Source organism: Protopterus annectens, chromosome 10.part0 (assembly GCF_019279795.1).
Source record: "Protopterus annectens isolate FY-2018-M chromosome 10.part0, PAN1.0, whole genome shotgun sequence".
NCBI classification, from domain to species: Eukaryota; Metazoa; Chordata; order Ceratodontiformes; family Protopteridae; genus Protopterus; species Protopterus annectens.
In genome coordinates this window covers 1687555450-1687562176 of record NC_056744.1, presented here as the reverse complement: position 1 = coordinate 1687562176, position 6727 = coordinate 1687555450, and the positions used below count along the sequence as shown (strand labels likewise).

General features: G+C 39.3%; 1 pseudogene; it reads left to right on the top strand.

Annotated features, from left to right (window-relative positions):
* The first annotated feature begins 322 nt into the window (after positions 1 to 322).
* The window catches only part of LOC122814424, a 652984-nt pseudogene continuing 646579 nt past the window's right edge, over positions 323 to 6727 (top strand).

Genomic DNA, 6727 nt, shown 5'->3' with positions numbered 1-6727 from the left:
TGTACTTGAGTCTCCACTCTCATTCCTCTAGAGAGTATTATGGTGGCTTCATATTTCTCCCTTCCAGCCACACTGATGGGCTTAGTTAGGTTCAGAGTTCCTGGGTTCATAGTTAAATACTTGCTACCAGTCTGCAGACTTTTATAAGCCTAGACAATTTAGAGGTCAGAATCAAACCCTTTTACCTTGTATCTGTGAGGTAAAGACCTTGACCATTAAGACAAACCCTCCCCTTAACCAGGTCACCAGTTTTGCAGTCAGCTCCTCTGTCTCGGTTTCCGGGGAGCTTAAGTTTGTTTATTCTGTCATGCAAGGTAAATATATGGACATAACTGGTATTGTGGTATGATAATGTATAGCAAGTTCACTTCTTCTTATCTGTATTACTTGTTTCCCAGGAACATGCTGTTAATTTAGAAAAATACATTTCAGAAGAGTTTGCAAAACTGCACCAGTTTCTTCACGACAAGGAACAAGAACTCATTCAACAACTTAACAGCAAAGCGTCAGAAATTCTGAAAGAGATGGAAGAAAAATTTGAATGCATTAAAACTGGTGTCACAGAAATCCACTCAGCAGTGTCTGATACTAACTTGGAACTCAAAACAGAAGTAGACATTCTGGAGGAGAGAAGTGACGCAGACACTCTGACAACCACTGAGGAATCTGTGTTGGGTGACACCTCAGAACATGGAAAACACAAAACGAATGGAGTTCTATCAGTAAGTCCACTTTTGATTTTTGCTGTTGTACTTGCATGTCTTTCGTTTTGGGAACTGAAACCTTGGGTTTGCAGCTGACATAAGAAACATTTCAGATAAAGTACCAGCAGTTGAAATCATATACAGTAATGTGCTTATTTTATAATTACTTTTATTTGTTGATTTTTTCTTAATTTGTTCTGTTCATTTGCCCGAAATTGGTCATTGGCTTTACATCAAGGCAAACCTTGTCATCTCCCAACATGCTGAAATAAACATACTGAGAACTGAAGTGCTTGAAAAACAACAAAATCCATTTCCTAACAAGTCAAAACAAACTCATTCAGCACAAACAATTAAATGCCGCAACCTGTACTAACTGTGAGATCTCTGGATGTCAGGTTAAGGTGACATCTTCCTTACTTTTGCAGACTTAATTGATCTCATTGTTAAAATTAATTATACATTTGATGACATTTGACTGGAAGACTATTTAATATAATGCCATCTCCCCATTAAAAACTCTGATGCGTAATTGAAGCTGTCTCTCTTATATACACAGTTTCTGACCATTGGCCGAAAATAGTGTAGCATAGCAGTTGTAGACAAATACAATTCCTTTACTTATTGCAGGACCCTTTTTATCAAGGGTTTGCTGCAAAGGATCATCAGGTAATAGGAAATACAAGGCCAGTTGGCTCATGTGACCATTTACACCTGCCAGTACCCATCCTCAACCTGAACCTCCTTTATCAAGGAGTGCCAGGCCAGTCGGACCAGGGTTGAAGTTATGAATACCTGCCCAAACTTCCAGTTCCTGGTTTAAGGCAGATAATGTATTACATTGCTTAATTTGCAGTGGAAGTCAGTTCCAGATATGGGAAAGGTGTTGTGTAATTAATATCTATTTCTACATTGTTTTATTTACTTGGTATAGATTTAGATCCCTTGTGGACTATTCCATTCATGGAGATTCAAAAAATCAAGGACCACCAAGTTCCTAATGGCTTGAATGGCAAGGCATAAGTCTCCCCTCAGAAGTCTGTAAGATACTGAATAAAGGGACACTCCTTCCATTTTTTTCAAGTAGCTTAGGGTTTTTTAACAGGTGATCTCCCCAGTTAGGAGACTCTGATGTCTTGTTAGTTGTTAGATAAGCCTAGGGTCTATTCCAGAGAGGACATTGTATTCAATAATTGGCATAATCAGTGCTGAATATAATGGGACAGTGACCTGTTTGGACTGGAAGGTGTCTCCTTGTTGATCAGCTGTGGTAAGTAGAAATGCTTCCTGACTTCTGTTGTTACATGATAATCAAAGGGGAAGGAATTGTTTACCAAAGTACCAAGATCTCTAACTACATTCTCATTTTAAAGTGGGGTACTGATGTCATGTACTGGAAGGAGGGAATATTTACCAAACAGAATAATGTTACACTTGTTACGATTTCATTTAAGCCCATTACTAGCACATCAGCATTCTTTTCACATGGCTTTGAGTATCAGTCATTTGACAACTGGCAGTGCACAAGGCCAGACATTTACAGAATGGGTTCATGCATGGCTTGATGCACAGGGTCGGTGGATCTACAATCTGCCATGAGAGCATCACCACAGAAGATGTTCACCTTTTCAGAAGGGATGGCATTCATCTAACTGAGGAGGGCATTGTGTTGCTCTTGACTGACCTCCACAATGGCATGAGGAGAGCTATGCAGGATTGGTAATATGCAGCTTGTGAGAAGAATGGAAAACACCCATGACCAAGTAGGGGCCAGTATGGTAAGTGCATCTCTATTATGAAATCTGTTGTGTAAAATATATCTTTCCGAGTTTGGCAAATAACTGTGGTAAGGAGCTGGTGAAGATGCTGAGAAAGAACAACGTTTCAGGAGAGTGCTAGCACATACAGTCTAATATGTCAGTAACTATCCTGCAATGCTTCTTTTTTATTCTGCTTTTATCAGGCATGTGTAGAGTTTAGATGACAGGAAGGGCTTAGTAATACAGAACTTGATCCACATGTAAAGAGAAAAGGAATAGGTAAGACAGACTGCTGACACTGAAGGAGGTCATGAGACTCAGACATATCAGATGGCCTTGCCTGCCACTGAGGTCCCATGCCTGTCCTGGGCTCATTAGTGGAGTGGCGGTCCTTGCCTAGCTTTTTCTGTTTACATGTACCCATTCAGCAGTGTGCTGGCTACACCAAGAATGTGTACATTTACAATCATGTGTCTACATGGCAAAACAACTGGGTCTGAATGCTGTACACATGTACAGATGTCAGTTTTTTTAGGACTCTGGTTATGGAAATTATGATTTTTTTTTTATATTTTGGTAAATATCTTTGCAAGGGAGCATGTCAGTGTGCCATGTAATACCTCATTTTGAAGACAGTATTCATTGTTCCAAGATGGTAAAATAACTGTGCCTCTTTGTTGTACACATGTACAGACATCAAAGTTTGTTTCAGACTTAGGTTATGGAAATTATGATTTTTTTTCATATTTTGGTAAATATCTTTGCAAGGGAGCATGTCAGTGTGGCAAGTAATACCTCATTTTGAAGACAGTTTACTGCTTACAACTTGGTAAAGGAACTGTGTCTGTGCACTGTACACATGTACAGATATCACAGTTTGTTTAGTCTTGTACGATTACGAAAATTCTACATTTTCAATACTTCTCATTATTCTGCCCATATCTTTGCAAGGGAGTATGGTGATGACACAAATGATGCATCATTTTAAAGCTGACATTGAGACACACAACTTGTACACTGATATGTAGCCACTGTCTGTTACAGGTGATAAGTTATTATGCTTTGTTTATTTATCAATTATGAGAAATATTATCCATCCACACCCCTTTTTCCCATTTTTGCTCATGGGGTCAGGGTGTTACTTCAACAGTGACAGCCATCTAGGGACAAGGTTTACACTGCCGCATGGCTAGCCGTGCTGTTCATCCACATCACCGCATCTATGGCCAATTTAAAGTGTCCAGTCCTCCTACTGCATGTCTTGGAATGTAGGTAGAATCTGGAGCACCCAGAGGAAACCCACAAGAACACAGGATGGACATGCACACTCCCATGCATTGCATTAAAAAATGCTACCAGATAACCGGAGAACAAGAAAGATGCCAACAAGAATTACAAAATGATATGGAAGATCTCCAGTTCTTCACAAGAACAGCATATAACATGTAATATATGATAAAAAAGCAGTTAAGCACTTTCATCCTTTGTAAATGAACCACAGACTTTCTCAAAACTACTAGTTAATGAGTTTTCACAGATTTAGACCAATCTACAAGCACATGACAATTCACCCCACAATAATAATGTTTATAATGTCAGACGTAGTTTTAAAAATAAAACTTCATATAAACCAAATGCCCCATAAAAGTTGATATTGTATAAACACTGTAAATAGTTGTGCTTGATTCTTATATAAGGCACTACAGAAATGTGTTGACCATTCATTAAATGGCAGTTTTGAGAAACTCCAAAGTTCACTTACAAAGGGCAAAAATGCTTAACCAATTTTTTATTGCGTATCAAGTGTTGCTCTTGTAAACAATTGGGAGTCTTCTGTTTCAGATTTTTAAAAAAAGCTCACAATTTCAGTGCCAGGAGCACCCCTACAAGTAGCTGCATAGCACATCCTGCAACCTGATGAAAAAATGATAGCTAACTAACTAAAGTATCTTGTCTCCCAAAACAGACAGTTTCAATTATTTGGTGATTATATTCCTCAATCATATGTTAGAAAACCACACAGATATCATAAGCACACATTTACAGAGCATATTAAGTTCATATATTGGATATCCCAGACTACCAGAAGCAGATGGAAGAGCACAGAATTCTTTTTATACAGTAATTTTATAAATAATAATTAAGGCTTTTCTCAAGTAATTTCACTGTATAATAGCAACAATGACTTTGGTTTAATCACTCTGGCTTCATTCACCCTCTTGATCAAGTTGTGCCATCTGTGGGTAAATCCTGCATTACTCACACCATGTAGTGGATTACTATAGCAGTAACCCACGCCCGGGTGTGGGTAATGCTGGATTTACCCACGGATGGTGTGGGTTTGGTCACAAAGGAGAAGCCCAAGTGGCCAAACAAAGACAACCGTGGGTAAATCCAGCATTACCCACACCCAAAAGTGGGTTATTGCTATTATACAATGACATTATTTAAGAAAAAAAATACTTACTTTTCTTAAGTAATGGCATTGTATAATGCCTCCTTGCTGCCCTTCTGCAGCTGTCTGGTATTCTTCGGCAGTTCTGATGTACTGCGCATGCGTATGCTTGCGCAGTACATCAGAGCTGTGGGTGGAAACAATGGAGAAAGCAAGATCTCGGTTGCTTTTTACAAACTGCCTTGCTATGTTAAAGGAGTTTAACGTAGTGAGACAGCTTTAAAAAAAGCGACGGAGAAAGGAAAATCTCCATTACTTTTTTTAAAGCTGTCTCGCTATGTTACACTCCTTTAACATAGCGAGACAGTTTCTAAACAGCAACGGAGATCTTGTGTTCTCCCTTCCTGTAAAAAAAGACTTGTACTAATGGAAAAAGTCCGGGCAACCGGACCTTTTTCCATTAGTATAGGTCTGATTTACAACATGCACGCTGACTAATCAGCGTGCATGTTTTGGAATATTAATGGGGGGTTGCTGTATAATGTTAATTATACAATGAGCAGCCTAAAATATTCAAAAATGAGCATGCTGATTGGCCAACCCAACCAGCGTGCCCGTTGTAAATCCAAGAGTGTACTCACGGAAAAAGGTCCAGTTTGACCCACTTCTGGGTGTGGGTAATGCTGGATTTACCCATGGTTGCCTTTGTTTGGTCACTCTGGCTTCACTGTCATGATTAATCCACACCAACTGTGGGTAAATCCAGCATTACCCACACCCAGGCATTGGTTATTGCTTAAATGAACCAGTGTCTAAACTACAGAATTGTGGTTCTCCCTACTTTTGCTGCATCATTGGTGGTGTTTTGTTTTTTGTTTATTCTTTCAGGTTATTCCCACAGGACTAGTAGCCTATTTTCAGGGGGAGACCCAGTGTGGTGTTTACACTGCTAACCTCCTCTGCTTTTCTTAGTAAGTGCATTAGAGTCTTTTGCATCTACGTGAAGTCCACCAGCTCTAGCAGAAGCAGACCTAAATTTAAATGATGATAACCCCTGATCTGGACAGACTATTCCTCTTTGAATATATTTTAGACCACTGTTTTGTCTGAGCCTTGCTGCATTGTAATTCTGCATGCCTCTAGTCTTACCCTGCTGCGTACTGCTGAGTCCTGCACAAATGCAGGTAACATTTGGCACTGACAAATGAGTGTTTTTTGGATTATCCCTTCCACAGCTGTTATTCATATTATAACCCAGCTGTTCTCATACCCCCTCTGTCCTTTGGACCCCATCCAATTTTTTCTCATCATTGGCCATTAAATTAATTTGCCCTACTTGTTACACAGCCATTTTATTACTTCCAGCAGTCTGTTTCTGTTATCTTGTTTCTGCTACATCTTGACTGCTATCTTGGACCATGTCTTATAGATTTATTAAGTAATCCTCCATGGTTTGTCATCCTCTGATTACTCTGCAGCTGTCTTCTAGTAGCTTCTACAACTATCTTGCAGCCCCATGCCTTCTCCAGCTTATCCCTGCTCCTATGTTTTCATTCCTATTCAGCTATGATCCCACTTTTTCTTTTCATCTTTCAAGGCTTCCCTTATTGCTTTCTGTTTTCCTGTTCCCTTAATTAGATCACCCAGTCTTTTTCTAAACATGGTCTTTAACTGGAACTCTGTGCCCTCCTATCCCTGACCTTAATGTGTGTAGATGAGAGAGAGAAAGATAGCAGCAAGGGACATTTTTCAACTCTGAAATGAAGGCATTGTTACTTGTATAATTCTGGAAAGGACATTTGCACTTGTTAATGACTGATTATTTTTACTGTTTTAACTGCACTTCTGGTAACAAATGCCAGTGCTAC